This window comes from Rhodnius prolixus, unplaced genomic scaffold (assembly GCF_049639745.1).
Source record: "Rhodnius prolixus isolate KJV_2025 unplaced genomic scaffold, Rpr scaffold_9, whole genome shotgun sequence".
Lineage (NCBI taxonomy): Eukaryota > Metazoa > Arthropoda > Insecta > Hemiptera > Reduviidae > Rhodnius > Rhodnius prolixus.
The window spans coordinates 78,464-97,093 of NW_027411604.1; the positions used below are offsets into that span (position 1 = coordinate 78,464).

At 36.9% G+C, this 18,630-nt stretch overlaps 1 protein-coding gene across 1 annotated transcript in view; it reads left to right on the forward strand.

The window, feature by feature from the left end:
• The first annotated feature begins 5,763 nt into the window (after window positions 1–5,763).
• LOC141453998 (uncharacterized) overlaps window positions 5,764–18,630 on the forward strand; it is a 98,736-nt gene continuing 85,869 nt past the window's right edge. Inside the window, exon 1 of the mRNA XM_074127720.1 lies at window positions 5,764–6,018. The gene's annotated coding sequence lies outside the window, so the exon portion shown is untranslated. The remainder of the gene's footprint in view (window positions 6,019–18,630) is intronic.

Below are 18,630 nucleotides of genomic sequence, written 5' to 3' on the forward strand. Positions count from 1 at the left end.
CTGCCCCCCACCCAGCGCTCTGAATCTAATCTTTTCAGAAAAATCAGAAAACATAAGTTTTAGATTTATGTTTTTCATCATTATAGAAAGTTTATGCAAAAATTATAGTTTTCTTTGAGAATATCTAAAAATAATGGGAAAAACCATTTTTGGCTCATTTTTTTTTCTTTTTCTTTTGCGCATCGACTTGGCTTCCTTTATTCAGCATTTCCTGTCAGCTGATCTTCAAAATGAAAATTTATCCCGGAAATGTTTTTAATTAAATTTTTCCTGGAAAAAAGGTATAGTTTCTATACAGAGTGTTCATTTTAAGACGGCTCAAATGCATTTCATGCTTAAACGGTTAATCTGAGCCAAAAATGGTAGAGGAAAAATTTGTTGCCCGTCACCTCTAGTTTCAGAATTGATTTTGGATTCCTGCCCCATACGCGGCTAACGCGGAACCAAAAGTGAGGGTTCGCAGTTGACCCCCATTTTCATATACATAGTTTTAAAGAGTATAAAAAGTTTTGAGAGAAACAGGAAACCGCAATTCGATTGTACAGTGCTTTCAAAGGGGCTCGTAAGCCAGATTAACCAGGAGGTTATCAATTGCTCTCTGTATCTGAGGAGGCACCTTTGAAGGCACAGTACATGCTTCACAAGTTGAGTAAAGTGCATTATTTGATAAATTAAGGAATAAGTTTGATCCTTTACATGAAAGATATTGATCACTTAAATATGTAGCAGGAGGATTCCAATTTGTTTGGTAATTAAACGCAACTCTCCCAAAATTATCAAATAATTATTAAACCTACTTGTTTGTTACAGATGTAAAATTAATTTTTAACCATTTTGTTGTGTATGCTTGAGAACATCTATAGCTTTTAACATTTGGTTTTTCTTAGAAAAATCACTCGGAAAACGATTTATTTCCCGATATTAAGAAAAATACTAGCTTTACTGCCTTGGCAATATTTTTAGTAGAAAGGAGATGAAAAAAATACATAAAAATGACTTATCGCGTGCTCTTCTTTCTCTTTGATAACAAGTTAAAAAATTGAAATATGATTAATAAATACCAGATTTTGAAATAGCCTAGCACCTTTAATTTTGAAGATATCGAATTGCGGTTTCCGGTTTCTTTCATAACCTTTTATGCTCTTTAAAACTGTGTATATGAAAATGGGGGTCAACAGCCAACCCTCACTTTTAATCGCGCTTCTGCCGCGTATGCGGGCAGGAATCTAAATCAAGTCACATATTCTGAAACTAGAGGTGACGGGCAACAAATTTTTTCTCTTCTATTTTTTGCTCAGATCAACCGTTTAAGCAGGAAATGTATTTGAGCTGTCTTAAAATGAACACCCTGTATATTTAATCGCAGGCTCTCAGGAAGAGAAAATGTTAGAGGTGAAAGCTGGATTCGAACTCAGAATATCCGATGCACCAACCACTAAGCTTATTCTCTTCCCTTTATTACCCAATTAGTGTCCTAGTGTGACCTTTACACCTCGACACTATCTACCAACTCTAATGTGTGACAGACTGTGGCGAGAGCGCTGCCAGAGGGTCAAGGTTAAAGGAGGTTAAAGTTGATGTATTTCCGGTAAAAATTACAGTTTTTGGGAAAGCTTTCACATTGTTTTATATTTCCTCTTTTCCAAAGTAGAAATGGGCCATTGAAAAATGGAGGTAGAGAAGGAAAAAAACAATCCTGTGTGCTATAAAGACATCAGTTGTTTAGGGAAAAACCGCGGTCACTCACTAAGTGAAAATAGAACCTTCTCTTTTGCACGGCCTGCTGAATACCAGGAAGGGGAAGGTTACATTGAGTAGAAGAATGTGAAGAGGAGTAGGTTGGTGGCACTGTCTACTAAATTGACCAACATCTTATGGAGCCGTTTATTGCATGTCTTCCCCGGACACAGGTTATATGTTATCCGGTCCATCCGCTGTCTAACATATATTCGTCAAGACTGCCAACTTAATTTTTTTTTTTCCTGCCCTTCGCGGCTCCCCTCAACATTTATATAACATCACATTAATTTTCTCTACAGAATATTTTTTGTTGTAATGGAATTTCATGGCTGGTGGCGGGAGAATAATGTAAAAATTTTAATTCTTCGGTTTTCAAAAGGAACTTTTGCATTTAGGGCAGATTTTCCACGGGGTTTTCACCGGAAGTGAACATTTTGAGGGCCCATAAATGAGAAAAAGTGGCTTTATTGACTAACATCACCTGTGCACATCATCAGCGAAACCTAAATCCTGATTTGCACACTCTAACGACTTCCTCTTGTCGCTAGATTTGTTATTTAATGTTCCTTCAATAAACCGCAACGAGTTTAATCGAGTGGAAAAATTAAAAGAATAATTCGAGTGCGAGTTGTACGAGTCCGATTAAACCAAAACAGCTGATAATTGATTTTTTTAAAAGTACACCATTTTTTCATTATATATAAATACTTCATTGTACAAATAGGCAAGTGTGTTTACCAGGACGCGCTATGATGGCGTTAACAGATGCACCAAGGGAAGGGACGGCCCGTAGTGTTATTTACCCATTTATATGCAATCTTTTATGTAATATGGTAAATACATGTAAATATATATGTTTGACGTATGTATTAGTACAAGCGATGAATTCAACCAAAATAGATATCATTTTAGAGTAAATTACCATAAAACAATATATTCGATTCCTATACAATCGATTCGTCGCCTTACTCCTGGAAAGAGGAAGTGGAAGATTTCCAAAATTTTGTATATTCACCGGAAATGGGTTATTTAAGTTAGCAGTTGCAAAAGTTTTTTTGAACACAAAGAAATAGCGGTGGTTATCTTTGTGGGAACAGAAGGAACTTCTTTGTATTCTTGGAAAATCGCTGGAATTTTGAGGAAATAATTAACCGTTAAAAAAACCCAGGATTAAACCCAGTTTGTTAGGAAGGATTAGCCCCTCTAGTCGTGTCTGGTAAAGAAGTTAAGGTTAGAGGCGGTTTCCAAAGGAGGCCTCTACTACAAGTCTTCTAGGATTCGAAGAAGATTTATCTTTATAGTCGGAGAGTTTTTTTTTAGATAAATGGAACGAACATCCTTATCGAACTGTTATCCCCTCGACTATAAAGGGGATAGTTTGTCCCCTTCACAAAGTTTAACAATTAGAATGTTTTGGTATCTCTCACTAAAATAAAGTAAATAATTGCCTATTTTTTCAGGCTGACTTTACGTCCAACTACCAATTAGGTGTCGTGGACGGAGCCGACTAGCAAACATACTTTACTGTAAATTTCTCAAATTAACCATTAAAGGTAATGGACTGGGAATATAGCCAGTACCGCAAGTCATCTTAGCTTTGCGGGTCTATCCTCTAACTGCTCGGCGACCGTGGAAAAATTGCCTGGTACAGGTCACCATTTTGGGCCCCTCAAATCTCTTTTTCAATAGAGGCTAAGTACCTTGAAGTAATTTTTGAGCCAACATTGACACGGTATTAACACTTAGTTTCATCCAAGACTTCAGTTGCCCTTCTAGGTAAATTTATTACAATTTGGTACTTAATCTTGGTTTCGAAATATTGAATCCTAAGTATTTTGATTAAATCACAGGTATGGGGGTTACTCATATCAAATTTCTGAGGGCTATTAGCCTAAAAGTTGACTAGCCTAGTAATGCTTAAGAAAGCTCTTCGCCTAGCCCAACTTTGATAACCCACAAGCACAAATCTTTGAGCTTATGGCACTTTGTGCAGTCTTTAAACTGGTGCAAAGCTCTAGATCCAACAGTTTTATGTTCCACCTCTACGACTATTGATAATTTGATATTTTGTTCATTTTTACTGGAAGTGCGGGAGTGTTATAGTTCCTGGAAGTGAACAGGAAATGTTTAAATCTCCTTTATAACCAGTGCGTTTATTGTGATTCCGTTATTCAGTGTTACAGTACGTATTTTTTGTAGCGTTATACATTTTAACTTGTGTCTAGTGTCCAGTGATGATGATCAGCTGAAGCCCTTGATGGGTGTGTGGGCCGCAAGAGATGTCTCACGACCCAACCGCCAGCAATGCCAGGTAGGACTGGGGAATTATAGTTGACCCAAATTATGTTTCCCGGAAACAACATGTACCATTGTTTCGGTCTTATTTCAGTAAGGGAAATGAATAATATGTACAAATTGGATAATAATAATGATTATTATAATATCATCTAGATTTGTATGCATTTTAAATTGAATGGTGTAAATCCAAGTTGAATACATGTTTTGACATATTTTCATTGTCACTTTAAATGGACTTGGATTGAGATAAAAAAATACGTGGATGAATTATAACAATAGAGAAGGATCTGTATGATGCTGTTGTGTATGAGATGAGATTATGTCATTTACATTAATGACCGTAGAATTTTTACAATTATTTAATATTTTTATATTGTTTAATACATTTACTATGTGTGGGCCACCATAATATCGTTTTGGCCCATTTAGGGGGGGGACAAGGTAAATCCACTTCCGCATGTTTATTAAGCATATTTCTGGTTCTTCACAATTTTGATAAATATTCAACACGATACAGATAGATTTCTAAAAAAGAAAAATTCTTTTTTCGACTCGGAAAACTCCAAAACATCAATTTCCGGTTAGTTCCTGTATTTAGAAAAGTACTTAAAGGACAGGTGATTTCCTTTCTACACCATTTATTTTACAATCTCCCCACTATGCGCGGTCCCATATGTTAACTTGTGTTTTCGCCGCCGCTTTGCTTTTCGCTATCATCGCCGCTTTGCTCGCCGCTCCACTATGTTTCCAGCCTAAATCGACCACTTCCCCTGAGAAAACCAAGCTTTCCAAGCAAATCCTAAGAGGAGAGAGGATAATCTCTCTAGAGTCCCATGCATTCCTACCCTTTTTTTTTGCATTTCCTTTTAGAATTTGCAATGCCATCATGAACTTGCACTCTAAAACGACAACATCCCCTGGGAAAACTAAGCTTTCCAAGCAAATCCTAGGAGGAGAGAGGATAATCTCTCTGGTAATCCCATGCACTCTTACCAGCAAAGTCTTCCCCCCCAAAATCTTCCCTAAATTAAAGTTTAGGAGTAAAAACTGTAAAAAGGGAGTATATCCTCCAGCCCTGGTTACAGCCCTAGCTTACTAGAGTAATTCGTTAGGGATAAATCCAGCTTCTGAAACCTTCCTCGAGTACCCCAAAGTGAATAATCACGCCTTAAACCTGGAAAAAAAAACACTCAGGTTTTCCAGGAACTCCCACAAAATAGTCGGGCAGGTTGTGGTGACCTCTGACTAACCAACTATATTTGACCAGTCTGAAGTGGGGAAAAAAAAATTCCTAGAAGGAAATACATATTTTGGGTTAAAATTTTTGCAAAATGGGATAAGGAAAATGTACTGTTAGTGTTCACACCACTTTGGTCTGTCTGTGTGTGTGTGTATGTGTAAATCACTCCAGGGGAAAAGAAGAGAGAGAGTGTGAGGAGGAGGTGAACTGTGCGAGTGAGACAGCAAGAGCATCACTGAGCATGCTCCGCGGAGACAGAGAGGGTATGACTGGGGGGGGGGGGGGACCGCGGAGACAGGAGAATGAAGTTCACCCTCTGCGTAGGAGAGTAGGCGGCCAACAGAGAGAGATAGATAGATAGTGTGCGTGAAGAGGGGGGGTGGTGGTTTTTGGAGGCTCCATTCACCAAGATCTCGATCTCAGGGTGGGCGAGATCACCCCTTCACCAGAAAAAAGGGGTGGGGAGAGTGCTCCCTAAGTATGTTGTGGCGAACTGCGAGTCCCAAACACTCACTCCTCGTACGATATCCAAGCCGACAACATCACATCCATAAGGACCAAATTGTTCCACTCACTCGTTTAGCTGGGTTCGGTCGTCTCCAACCTCAGCTATTTCACGGCTATCAAAGGACCTCTTGTAAAGATCACAGAGCAGAATCTTTGAACAAAGATACTAACCATTCTGACAGCACTTCTTCCAATAACTTGACTCTACTGTCAGATTATCTTTAGGCAAGAAGGCAAGTATTTCATTCATTCAAAATTTATTTTTTTCACAAAATAATTTTAAAAACTCTTTTTTTATTAAAATTCGTTTTTACTTTTAATATATTTACTTTTAAGAAAAATACAATAAACGCATGATATATTTATTTACACAAAAACCTCTTTGTTTTAAACAGCTGATCAAAAAACAAAAGAACACATTTAATGTTATCTCTTTGTAAAACAAAATATAACTATAACAAAGGACTTTTAAAAACGAACTTCTTTTGTTGTCTCACAAATAGTAACCTCACTAAAAAAAACTTATCTACATTTTATATACCTTCAGACTACAAAGAGCCCAGTTCTAAGTTTAATTTATGGGGGCAAAGTAAATTGAAAACTCATAACTTTTTTACCCCCCAACTAAATTAGGCTACTATATTTTCTGGTTTTTCCTATTTTCCATTCTATAGTAAGAGAGGCTATTGTGGTAGTCGTGATGAATTTCAATTTTGATTTTTTGGCCGGAAGTATGCACGTTTTTTATTTTATTATTTTTAAAATACCTTAAGTCAATATATTTTCTTTTTTTTCTGTCTCTCTTTTCACGGCACACTTTTTAGAAGAAAACGCTCACCATCCATTCTCCCCGGAAACGGTGTAAATGGAATTTTCCAAGGAGGAAATGTTTTTGTTATAAAAGTTATAGAATCTACCGGAACTAGTCGAGTTTAAAAGGAACTCGTAGGAGCCATAGAATTTCTTTAAAAAAAAATTTGATTCTTTCGGTTCAATGATTATGGGTATTCACAATACTTATTGTGGTATTCTCTATTGGGGTGTGGGGGCACCTATGCTAAATAACAAACATTTTTATTTTTCTCTGTGAATTCTTTTCATTTTTTAAGTTAGGATGAACTGGACACGCAAATTTGTAAAAATTATAATTTTCTTCTTTTTTTTTTTTAAATGATTTAAGGCGCGTCAACATCTAACAGGTTATTGTGGCGCCCGGAGCCTTTTTTCCAGTACACTGGCCGGGCCTTTGGACAGTGTTCTCTCGTTACAGACAACACTGTGTCATCACCGGAGACAGTTGGAGCTGTAAGAAGCTTCCCTAGGAAGAGAAAATATCTAAGGGTCAGCAGCTGGTTTTTCGAACCCGGGGACCTCCGCGTGGGAATCCGGTATTCGCTACCGCATAGCTAATCCCTTCCCTGTCACTTTTCCAATCACTTTTCCTTTGTTTCGAAAAGTAAGAATAGTTTTTTTTTTAAAATAAAATTAAATAAACCCTCGGAAACCCTATTTTCCTGAAAAAATGTTTCCTAGGCTAATCTTATGATTGATTTTTGGAGGAAAACGAAACAGAAAATTCACGCATATTTAATCACTCAGTTTTCCTCAATGACGTAACTTTTAGCCACACGTTTAAAGCCATGTTATTTTTTTTTTTTTTATGATTTAAGGCGCGTCAACAATCTAAGGTTATTGGGCGCCCGGAGCTTTTTTCAGTGCACTGGCCGGCCTCCGGACAGTGTTCTCTCGATCATGTTATTATTTTAGTGACTGCGACGTCAAACATTTCATTGTGACACTTTGAGCTTACCAACAACACCTAGTTGATAGTTTTTTTCCACGGAAAATGGAAAAATTCATTAAAATTTGGTACTCATATTTAAGCCCAGTATTTCCGGGGGGGGGGGGAATGTCGATATTTCCATAACATCGCTAACTTTGGCTCCTAATTAAAAAACAATTTGGATTGGCCCAATGTGTTTTTCCAACTAGGAAATGCCCAGTCAAAACCGGCCTAGTCCCCCATCCAAACACAACACTGTAACATTTCTTAACTTTCACTAACTTCTAAACGCTGTGTAATCGTGCGAATTTCCGTTTTTGCGATTTCACGTGGAATAACCGCGTTTTATGAGGGTTTTTTTTTCCCTTTCCAGAGATCGTGAAAGCAATTTTTGCTAATTTGTGTGTGTGTGTGTTTCTGTATCCACCGTAATTAAAGAAAGCAAAAAAAAAAAAACTTTCCGGAAGTTCAAAAAACTTGCTTATTACGTTCAGGAACCTCTAAGCAGGGTGCCAGGTTAAGATTTTAGCCAACCGGAAATACCATTCTACTGAAGCCTCAGTAGAAGTTTATCTCAAACGAGTTTCTTTAAACTGAGGGAACCAAATGTAAATATACGTTGATCTATATAATTGCTATTCATTGTTTTTGGTGACTGAATCATAGTTTCAGTAGGATGAAAAATTAATAGCCATTTCAGTCATGGTAAACTTTATTATGCCGGAGCTTTCTGACCTAGGGACTAGGTCCATCTTCAGGGCTAATTTACAATATACTGTTTTACATCACTAGAGGGTTGGTGTGTCGTCTGTCTTGTCTTCATGGGCCAACCCTCTAATGATGTAAAACAGTATCTTGTAAATTAGTCCTGAAGATGGACCTAGTCCCTAGGTCAGAAAGCTCGGCATAATTTTTTTTTTTTTTGCGTTTATTGTGCTACAATCAGCGCGTTAGCGCTATAAGTAACAATGATTCAATGGAGTAATAAATGATAAGTAACGAGTGGAGAAGTTACCCAGTGGTAACACTCCCTAATATTTGGATGGTTAGTCACTCTCTTCACTTGGGAGGAGATCACGAGGCCACTGTCTTTTAAGACGTCTTGTCGGGTTGTCAGGAAGAGTTCTAGAAGAAAGATTTTTAGCTAGAGGATTTATATGAGATTGCAGGTTGAAGTGGAGTTTTCTGTATCTTGTTTTAGCAACTTGTGTGACAAAAGGAATGTTAAGGTCAGTGTGTATAGTCAGGTTTGAAACATAAAAAGGAGCGTGAACAATAGTTCGAAGTATTTTAGATTGTAGAGATTGAATCCTTTGGAGATTGGAGCGTTTGGTTGAACCCCACAGCTCTATTCCATACGCCCAGATGGGTTTCAAAATAGAAGTATAAATCAGTCTTTTGTTGTCCAGAGAGAGTTTTGATCTGTCGTCTAAGAGTCTTTTAAGTAGTCGATAGCGTCTGTTCAGTTCTGTTCTTTTAAGTCTAGTGTGGGGGTTCCAAGAATATAAAGCTCGGCATAATAAAAAGTTTATAATGACTGAAACTGGCATTAATTTTTCATCCTATTGATCTATATAATTTTTTTCGGGAAAATGTGACCGTAAGGTTGTTAGTTTTGGGAAAGCGGCTAGTAGATTCCCCTAAAAATTGCCATTTTTGGTGTAATGTACGGTCCTATTTCTTGTATCTCCTATCTATTATTAGTAGAGCGGTTTATTGTGTGGCAAAACTCGACTTTAGCGCCAAATTCCTCCGCCGGAAGTTGCTCCTTGATTCCAATGGGTTGTACCGCTTTCTCGAAAATAGCTCCTAGCCTTTCCTGTGAAACTCCCGCATACCACAATAAATGCATATAAATTAAAAAAATTGGTTAGCTCTCTGGACAAGGGGTGAGTAGGTTTTTTTTTCTTTTCGCGCGCTTAATGTTCAGAGTTCGAGAAAATATTCGTGAGTTCGTTCCTTAAAGGAACAGTAGTAAGAGCAAAATTGTATCCCTAACCGGTTTCGAGTATTCAGAGTCATCAGAGCTAGATTAAAATCAGATGTAAAAATTTCAACTTCACTTATACATCCGTCTTACTGTAGCTATACCAGGCCAGGCGGAAACAAAGAGATATTCTAGTAATTCGTTTTGTTTTTTTTGTGGTGGGAGGGAGGAAACAGCCAACCGGAAATGTATTTTTTTTTTGTTAGACTTAGCTTATACTAAGTCCATCTGTTTTAGCTTGAAATATTTTCCTAGAAAAATTCATTTTCCAAGAATTTTGTTTTCTTTTTTTCTGTTATCATTGGAAAAGCGGAAGTTCCAATCTCTAAACCAATGCCTCCAAAACTTTTCCAAGTTTACGTCACTATCCAAATTTCAAGATATTGTAATTAGCCCCTCTTCACCCCGTAAGCCCATTCAGTAAAACCCTGTAATATTTATAAAGCATCTTTAGCCAATTACTTCCTGCCATTCGATTTCCTTGTTTAAAGTAGAAATTCTCCGCAAACAGTTTTGTTATTTTCCCCATTTCCCTTCCTGTTTGCAGTTTGCACGGCAAAAGGCCCGTGTTCACTATGTAGTTTTCATTCAAAATCTGTTTTTCTCTGATTGAGACTAATGGTTATCAGAAAATATTTTTACTAAATACAGGAAATGGAAAAATGGTATTTATAATTGAAAACTCTTATTTAAATTAGTTATTTTAAAGTAGGAAAAACCACCCATCTTTTAATGCACACAGAATTTGGAACTTATTATTGGGTAAAAAAAATTGGAAAAATTACGGTAGTTTGAAATTTTTGGGAAAATTGAATTTTTACTCGCACTTTGAGGCCACTGTGTCTGGAAAAACTTCTTTTTTTTTTTTTTGACACGCCTTAAAGGAAATTGTTTCGACCAAAAAAAATAAGTAGGAACAAAACTTCATGTTAAGTTTGAGTAATACCGGAAAAACAATTTTGACGAATAAAAATTCCATTAACCGGAAGTGTTCGCTTTTTTGTTATTTCCCCGGAAGATAGCTCCTACGAGTTTTTTTTTGTTTTAAAGTGTTCAAACTCAGTAACATTACGGCTCATGTTACTAGGCCCATCAAGAGGGCCAATCTACGATCTAACGGATTCATATCCAAAAATTTCTCCAAAAATTACGCCAACATCAGGCCCTGACAGGGGGGTGGGGTGACAAAATCAACCAAAACGGAAATGCCATCCTATTTTTTCCAACATTTGATTAGTCTAGGGCAGGAATGGTGAATGTAATATCTCTACTATTACCAGAAAGAACTCTAGAATTATCCCAGATATTCATTATTAACGTTTTTATAAAATTTTGTATTTCAACTCAACTCAATATACGTTATTTTAATCACATGACAATTAATACTAGTAACTAAACTACAATATAACAGTGAACTTTTTTGAGATGGGAGTCAAATTTTGTTCATTTTTTTTTTAGCACTAGCTCTTGGGTCACAAATGCCCATTTGCACAAGAGTTAAGTTTAAAAATTTTAAACTGAATATTTTCAAAACTAAACATCTTTAAAATTCAGTTGGCTTAACTGGGTAAAACGGGGACGAAACAAGTGGCTATGGATGTCTCTTTTTTTACAAACATAACCTGAACAAAACCTGAACAAAAGTGTGTTTTATCTGAAGAAAAATCTAAATATGGTTATTTGCTTTGGGCTGTCGATTTTTTTTAACAAACAAAATATGAGTAAAATTATACATTTTATTTGATATTTTGTAAACACTTTTTGCTTTATTTCAAATACTACAATTAGCATTTGTCGTCATTTGCGTTTTAGAAACTGTAATGATCAAACTAAAGGTTATAGATAGCATTTTAAATTGCTTTTGTGTCAATGCGTGATTGAAAAAAAAATACAGATAGAACATAAATTATCCACAACAATTAGAAAATCTAAATCAACCTGCGTAAACAAACAAATGGTTGCCTAGCAATTGTGGGTCAGTGAAAAAGCTTGCGCGGGTCATAGGTTCGCCCATCACTGGTCTAGGGCTAAAAAAAGGTTTTAATAAGAAATTTATGGATTTATCAACTATTAAGTATTTATAAGCATTAAATTTATAGCCCAAAGTTTCAAACTTAAAAGAAAATCGACCCAACGGAAGTGCCATTTCCCTCGATAGATTTTCTTAGCCTTTTTTAGCGATAATATTGAAAATGGTTCCTTATCGGAGAACATGTATGATATTGAAGTACTTCTCTCTTTGCAGTGAAAATTGCAAGTTTTCAATTTTCAGGAAAAGTGATTTACGTAAAATTCCTGTCAGAGTCGTATCATTATTTGTATATAAATATATATTTTTTATTACCTTCTTTGATTTATTAAATTTTTATAGCGTGATAAAAAGTTTTTTTATATTTTATATTCATTTATAAATTCAAAAGTTGAAATGGGGGAAATTGAAATATATAATACTTTTCATACATTTTTGATGAACAAGAGATTTAGCATATATTTCCTCACTTCACAAATTGCAGTAAATATATTCCTAATGAAATTGTATCATGCGCATTTCATGAACAACACTTTAAAGTGTAGTTTTTTTTATTTACATAACTCAGAGGTCGCCAAAGTGGTCTGTAGTAACATACTTTACTGCAAATTTCTCATATTAACCATTAAAAGTATAGACCGGGGAATATAGCCTAGTACCGCAATACATCTTATCTTTCCTGGTCTAGCCTCTAACCGCTCGGCTACCGTGGCGACTAGCAAACATACTTTACTGCAAATTTCTCATATTAACCATTAAAGGTATAGACCGGGGAATATAGCCTAGTACCACAATATATCTTAGCTTTGCGGGTCTAGCCTCTAACCGCTCGGCTACCGTGGCGACTAGCAAACATACTTTACTGCAAATTTCTCATATTAACCATTAAAGGTATAGACCGGGGAATATAGCCTAGTACCACAATATATCTTAGCTTTGCGGGTCTAGCCTCTAACAGCTCGGCTATCGTGGCGACTAGCAAACATACTTTACTGCAAATTTCTCATATTAACCATTAAAGGTATAGACCGGGGAATATAGCCTAGTACCGCAATACATCTTAGCTTTGCGGGTCTAGCCTCTAACCACTCGGCTATCGTGGCGACTAGCAAACATACTTTACTGCAAATTTCTCATATTAATTGTTAAAGGTATAGACTGGGGAATATAGCCTAGTACCGCAATACATCTTAGCTTTGCGGGTCTAGCCTCTAACCGATCGGCTACCGTGGCAAGTGATCTATATAGACCACAAGGGGTGAAACAAAATTATTGCAAATTATAATTATTGCAAGGTTCTCGCTATATTGGGTTCGAAATTGTTTTTCCTTCTACCCCGTTGCTCAGATTAACCCCTAACTTTATTAAATTTCCTGTGAAACTCCCGTTCAATAAATGCACATGGATTAAAATATTGGTTAGTTCTCCGGGCAAGGGGATTAAGAATTGTGATTTTGTAGTTTCCCTTTACTACTGTGAAGAGTATGTTTAGTTGATGTTCGCTTGCAGTTTTTATAGAATGGTGTCTGTTTGTCTGTAAACACGGTAACTTCCGACGAAACATTTGCAGGAAGTTAAAAATTGATTTTTTTTTCGCGTACGTGATAATAAGGATGCCACATGATTTCGGTAATAATAGGCCTACCGGAAGTACAATTTTTTAAAAAAAATAGATTTTATATCTAATTAATTAGCGATGAAAATCTTTGTTGGGATAAGCTGGAATTAGATCTAATACATGGAAACTGGGATAATCATTTGATTCAATTTAGATCTGGATTTTCATCAAAGGGAAGATAGAAAAGAGTGTTTAACTTAGTGGCAGCTTAAATACCAAAGCAATACTGCAGCTGGAGGAGATACAATGACGTTTGCCGCTGCTGGGTTAGTTGCTTTGGTTAATTTAATTAACAACTGCATTCTAACATCTGCATTGCATTGACTCATGACATTGGGTTCAAAAATATCCTGTGCAAACAACTCACACGACATTTCTTTACTGATATTCATTCTCTAGGCCAGAACTCGAATATTAGACCCCCAATATTAATCACAACATATGTTAGTTCGTAAAAAACCGGACATAACACTGAAATTTAAATAATATAGAGAAGCCAACCTCAACCACAATACGAAGTTTACGGGATAGCCTGGGCGCCATATGTTCCGTGAAACTGAGTTAATAACTGGAATAAAAGGATACTTGCTAATACGTATTGTGGTACTGGGTTCGATTCCCCGGTCTATACCTTAAATGGTTAATATGAGAAATTTACAGTAAAGTATGTTTGCTAGTCGCCACGATAGCCGAGCGGTTAGAGGCTAGACCCGCAAAGCTAATATGTATTGCGGTACTAGGCTATATTCCCCTGTCCTATACCTTTAATGGTTAATAAAAGAAATTTAAAGTAAAAAAACAGAGTGTGCGTAAGCTTTAGAAGAGAGATATGGTGAGCTAGAGAACGGAGGGCCTTCAAGCAACTAAAACTATTTGAACAGTTCGCCGCTGCTGTAATCAGCGACGTCTGGTGTATGGAATAATAATTAAAGTGTACGAAAACTTGGCGCAATATCCGTTATTTTACCAACTTGATTATAGCAATAAGAACAGATGAGGGACTTGGTTACTGTTTTAGCAATTCCGCCTGCTTGTTTATACGCACACATTTCCGGAGTTTCACACTGTGGTAGTATTCAGTAGGCACTGAATTATAAATATCGTCTTCGATTCGTAGGCGTCAACGAAAGGTGTAGACTCAGCGCTCTGGTGGATAAAATACGCTAGCCACTTCAATAAAACCTAAAATCTGGTAGCACACTCTCACGACCTACTCTAAAACGCTTCAGTACTAAACATCGCACACTTCCGGTGGGCTGACATTTTTTTGTTTTGTTTTCATGCGTTGCTTAACCGCTAACTACGATTTAGGTGTCATACGAGGTGTTGCTATTAAATAACGAGACTATTGCTGTAAAACATTTTATTTTAAATTTAAACATATTTTAGTTATTATCACCTTTAATATACACCCCTCCCCTATCCATACAACGCTCCATGCGAATTTACCATTGTTCGAAACTGTGCTGGAAGTCTTTTTCTGTGAGCACCTGCATAACACGTGCCGCTTTTTCTTTCACAGCTTCAACGGACTGCTGAAATCGTGTTCCTTTTCAATGCAGATTTGACTTTGGGGAACAGATCTAAAGACACATGTGGCGGCCAGGTCAGGCGAATAAGGCGGATGGATGTACTTGGCTAGGAAACGTCGTCTTGGACAGACAATGCAGTGTGAGCCGGCGCCGGTTGTTTTGATGGAGAACCCCGTGACTTGTTCTTCCACAAATCTCGGGTCGTTTTTTTCCTTACTCTTGCACGGAGTCTAGCAAGCACCTCACCGGTAGTAATGTTGATTAATTATAATCGATATTTTTATCCGTTTTGGACGTGGAAGGGCGAATCTGGGCGGTCATCATCTCCGACGTCTTCTCGGCCATCTTGGAAACGCTTGAACCACTCAGAAACTTGCGCGCGTGATAAACATTCATCGCCATAAACTTCTTTTAATAAAAGATCAAGTTTCAGTAGCGGTTTTACCAAAGTTTTGATGTGAAATTTCACGACAATTCGTTGCTCTACTACATGTGTGAGTATCATGTTTTTGGGCAAAACGGAACTAACATCTCTTACCCAAACACGTCAGGTTCCGGTCAGATAGATTTCTCTACAAACACATGGGACGCTGCAATCGAAAGAGAAGGTTTTACGCTGCGCACAGCTGTCGGTCGTTAGGATTTGGCGCATGCATAGTTCTTCTGTAGCAGCATCAGTCTCATTATTTTAATAGCCACACCTACAGGAAACCAAATTCTTTTACTATTAACATTTTACCAAACAAGTAAACAGTAGCTAACCGCGAGATTCGAACTGGCGATCTACCCCCAATTACAAAGCCACAGTTAGTGGTCCACTACAACTACATCCACTTCCGCTTAGATATTCAGAGAACACTGAAACGGTACTTCATCCTTGCTCTAGATCTAGAAGAACCCTACTTAAATAATTTTAAATAAAAGTGATATCGATTATTTTTATCGATCATCAGTGTTAGATTAATCAATTTGGCGTAGAGATGTACGATCGATAAAATCGAAGAAATTATCTAGTACTGAGGCATTAATTAATTTTATAAATGATTCTTTTACAAAGTTCAAACAAAAATCTTGCACGATTACAATACTTACTCCTTGGATTACGGAAGTAAAGTAGATGATTAGTAGGCGCAAAGGAAAAGCAAGAATCTGATATTAAAGATGCACATTTGATTCTATCTAGCTGTAGTAATCCACTACATAAATCCAATACTGATCCAGGCACTTATATGAAATTACATCATGATGTAATGTAGTGACGTCATGCATTGAGGAAGATAGGTGACAAAAAAGGCCTATTTATAGCTTTAGGAAACCAGAAATAGAGGAAGGGATAAATGCAATAAGGAAAACCCAGCTAATATGAGAATGCAAAGTTGGAAAATTTTGCGGTAACTTCAGCAATATCAAGATCTGACTCCTCCTCCTCCAACTTATTTAAGGAACTATGGCAATGGAGTGTCCCAGTTTTCTGGGCAAACTTTTCGCCGGAAGTGAGGAGTCTAAAATTGCCGCTTCTAAATTTAAACTAATTATATTCGCTCAGCTTATGTGTAAATTAATTGTATACATTTTATATGATTTAGAATAAGTTTAAACGCATTAAGTCCCTAAGAAGCTATAGTCGTTTGAATATCGCCTGGATGATCACTACTTCGTTATTTTTTGTTTTTATTTCCTCTTCCTGTACTTAGTACAAAAAGGTATTGTAATCGTGCGAAGTTAGCACCGCTTTGAAGTCCTCCAAGACTGAAAAACTATTTCGGAGAAAATTTGGCTGAAACTTTTCATCTCACAATTATGCACAGTTTTTCCATTTTGGGAATTGTGTAGAACAGAGGTCGCCAAAGTGGTCTATATAGGACCCCCAGGGGTCTATTTAACAAAAGTAGGGGGGTCGATCTGTGCCAGGGCGGTCGAAGGAAAAACAATTTCGAACCCAATATAGCGAGAACCTTGCAAAGAAACACCAGGCACACACCCATCTCATTAATTAAGAAGCAATACCTGTAGTTACTTTACTTATTATCTAATAAATATTAAGGTATTTAAATTTTTAACATTAAGATATTTTTCATAAAACTATTTGTTACACAATGTAAAAATTACTTTAATAAATGTTTTTTTTTGGCGTTTATTTTTGCTCCAATCAGCGCGTTGGCGCTATAAGTGACAGTGTTAACAGAACTATGAATTACAGAGATATACGAGTGGAGAAGTTACCCTGTGGTAAACACTCCAAAATATTAGGCTATTAGTCGCTCACTTCAGGCGCCACGATAGCCGAGCGGTTAGAGGCTAGACCCGCAAAGCTAAGATGTATTGCGGTACTAGGCTATATTCCCCGATCTATACCTTTAATGGTTAATATGAGAAATTTATAGTAAAGTATGTTTGCTAGTCACCACGATAGCCGAGCGGTTAGAGGCTAGACCCGCAAAGCTAAGATGTATTGCGGTACTATGCTATATTCCCCGGTCTATACCTTTAATGGTTAATATAAGAAATTTACAGTAAAGTTTGTTTGCTAGTCGCCTCTTTTCACGAAACCTAATTTAGTAGTTGGACGTTAAGCCCCGCCTGAAAAAATAGGCTATTACTTTACTTTTTTTTAGTCACTCTCTTCACTTGAGAGGAGATCACGAGGCCACACTGTCTCTTGTAAGGCGTCTTGTCCGGGTTATCAGGAAGAGTTCTGGAAGAAAGATTTTGAGCTAGAGGATTTATATGAGATTGCAGGCTGAAGTGGAGTTTTCTGTATCGTGTTTTCAGCGACTTGTGTGGACAAAAGGAATGTTAAGGGTCAGTGCAGTATAGTCCAGGTTGGAGACATAAAATGGAGCGTTTGCAAATAGTTCGAAGTATTTTAGATTGTAGCGATTGAATCCTTTCGGAGATTGGAGCGTTTGGTTGAACCCCACAGCTCTATATTCCATACGCCCAGATGGGTGTCAAAATAGAAGTATAAATCAGTCTTTTGTTGTCCAGAGACAGTTTTGATCTATCGTCTTTTAAAAGAGTCTTTTAAGTAGTCGATAGCGGTCTGTTCAGTTCTGTTCTTAAATAAATGTTAAAAATCATAAAATAAATGTAGAAACACAGTACACTAAATATTATTTTTAATTAACTGAAAATTACTTTTATGATGGGGGTCGATTGGGGATTTCGAAAAATTACTATATAAGGGGGTCCATGATCAAAAAAAAAAGTTTGGCGACCCCCTGGTCTTATGAGTCAGAATATTTTGCAAGGTCTTTGATACTTGGCGTGTGCGCGAGTCGTTTCAATGAATGTTTTCTTTATCTCGACACGGGTATTTCCGGTGGGAAAACAGGAAATTAAAAAATTTTCCTTGTACTAATGCGGAAAATAAGGATAAATCAATAAACGGAGATTTATTGACAAGTTAATTCCTGAGAATATATTCGTGGCACAGCTGATTGAATATTATACGTAGAGCTCACATCAAAATTGTGACAAACATGTGCTGACTTGATCTAAACTACCACTGCCGAACAGATGTTAAGCCAGAACACAATTAATCGTTCACATGTAGCTGTAGTAAATCAGAGAAAACAATGGAACAACAATTTATGTACTATTCTATGTGTACAGTTTTGTTCTTCAAATTAACAACTCTGTTACGTTCGTCTTTCATCTAAAATTTGCACACACTATTGTGAAATTAATTTTTAATCGGATATCCTTCTGTTTTGTGAAGTTATATGTGTAGGTTGTGCACTATCAAAAATTATCTGCGGATGTATCCCGTACGTGCATTCCCATGGGATCTGATTATAGTTTGTGTTTCTAGCTGACGGAGAGTATTCTGCACCTTTATTTAGATCTATTGTTCCTCCCACTCATACTGCCGCTCCCCAGATGATTAAACAGTA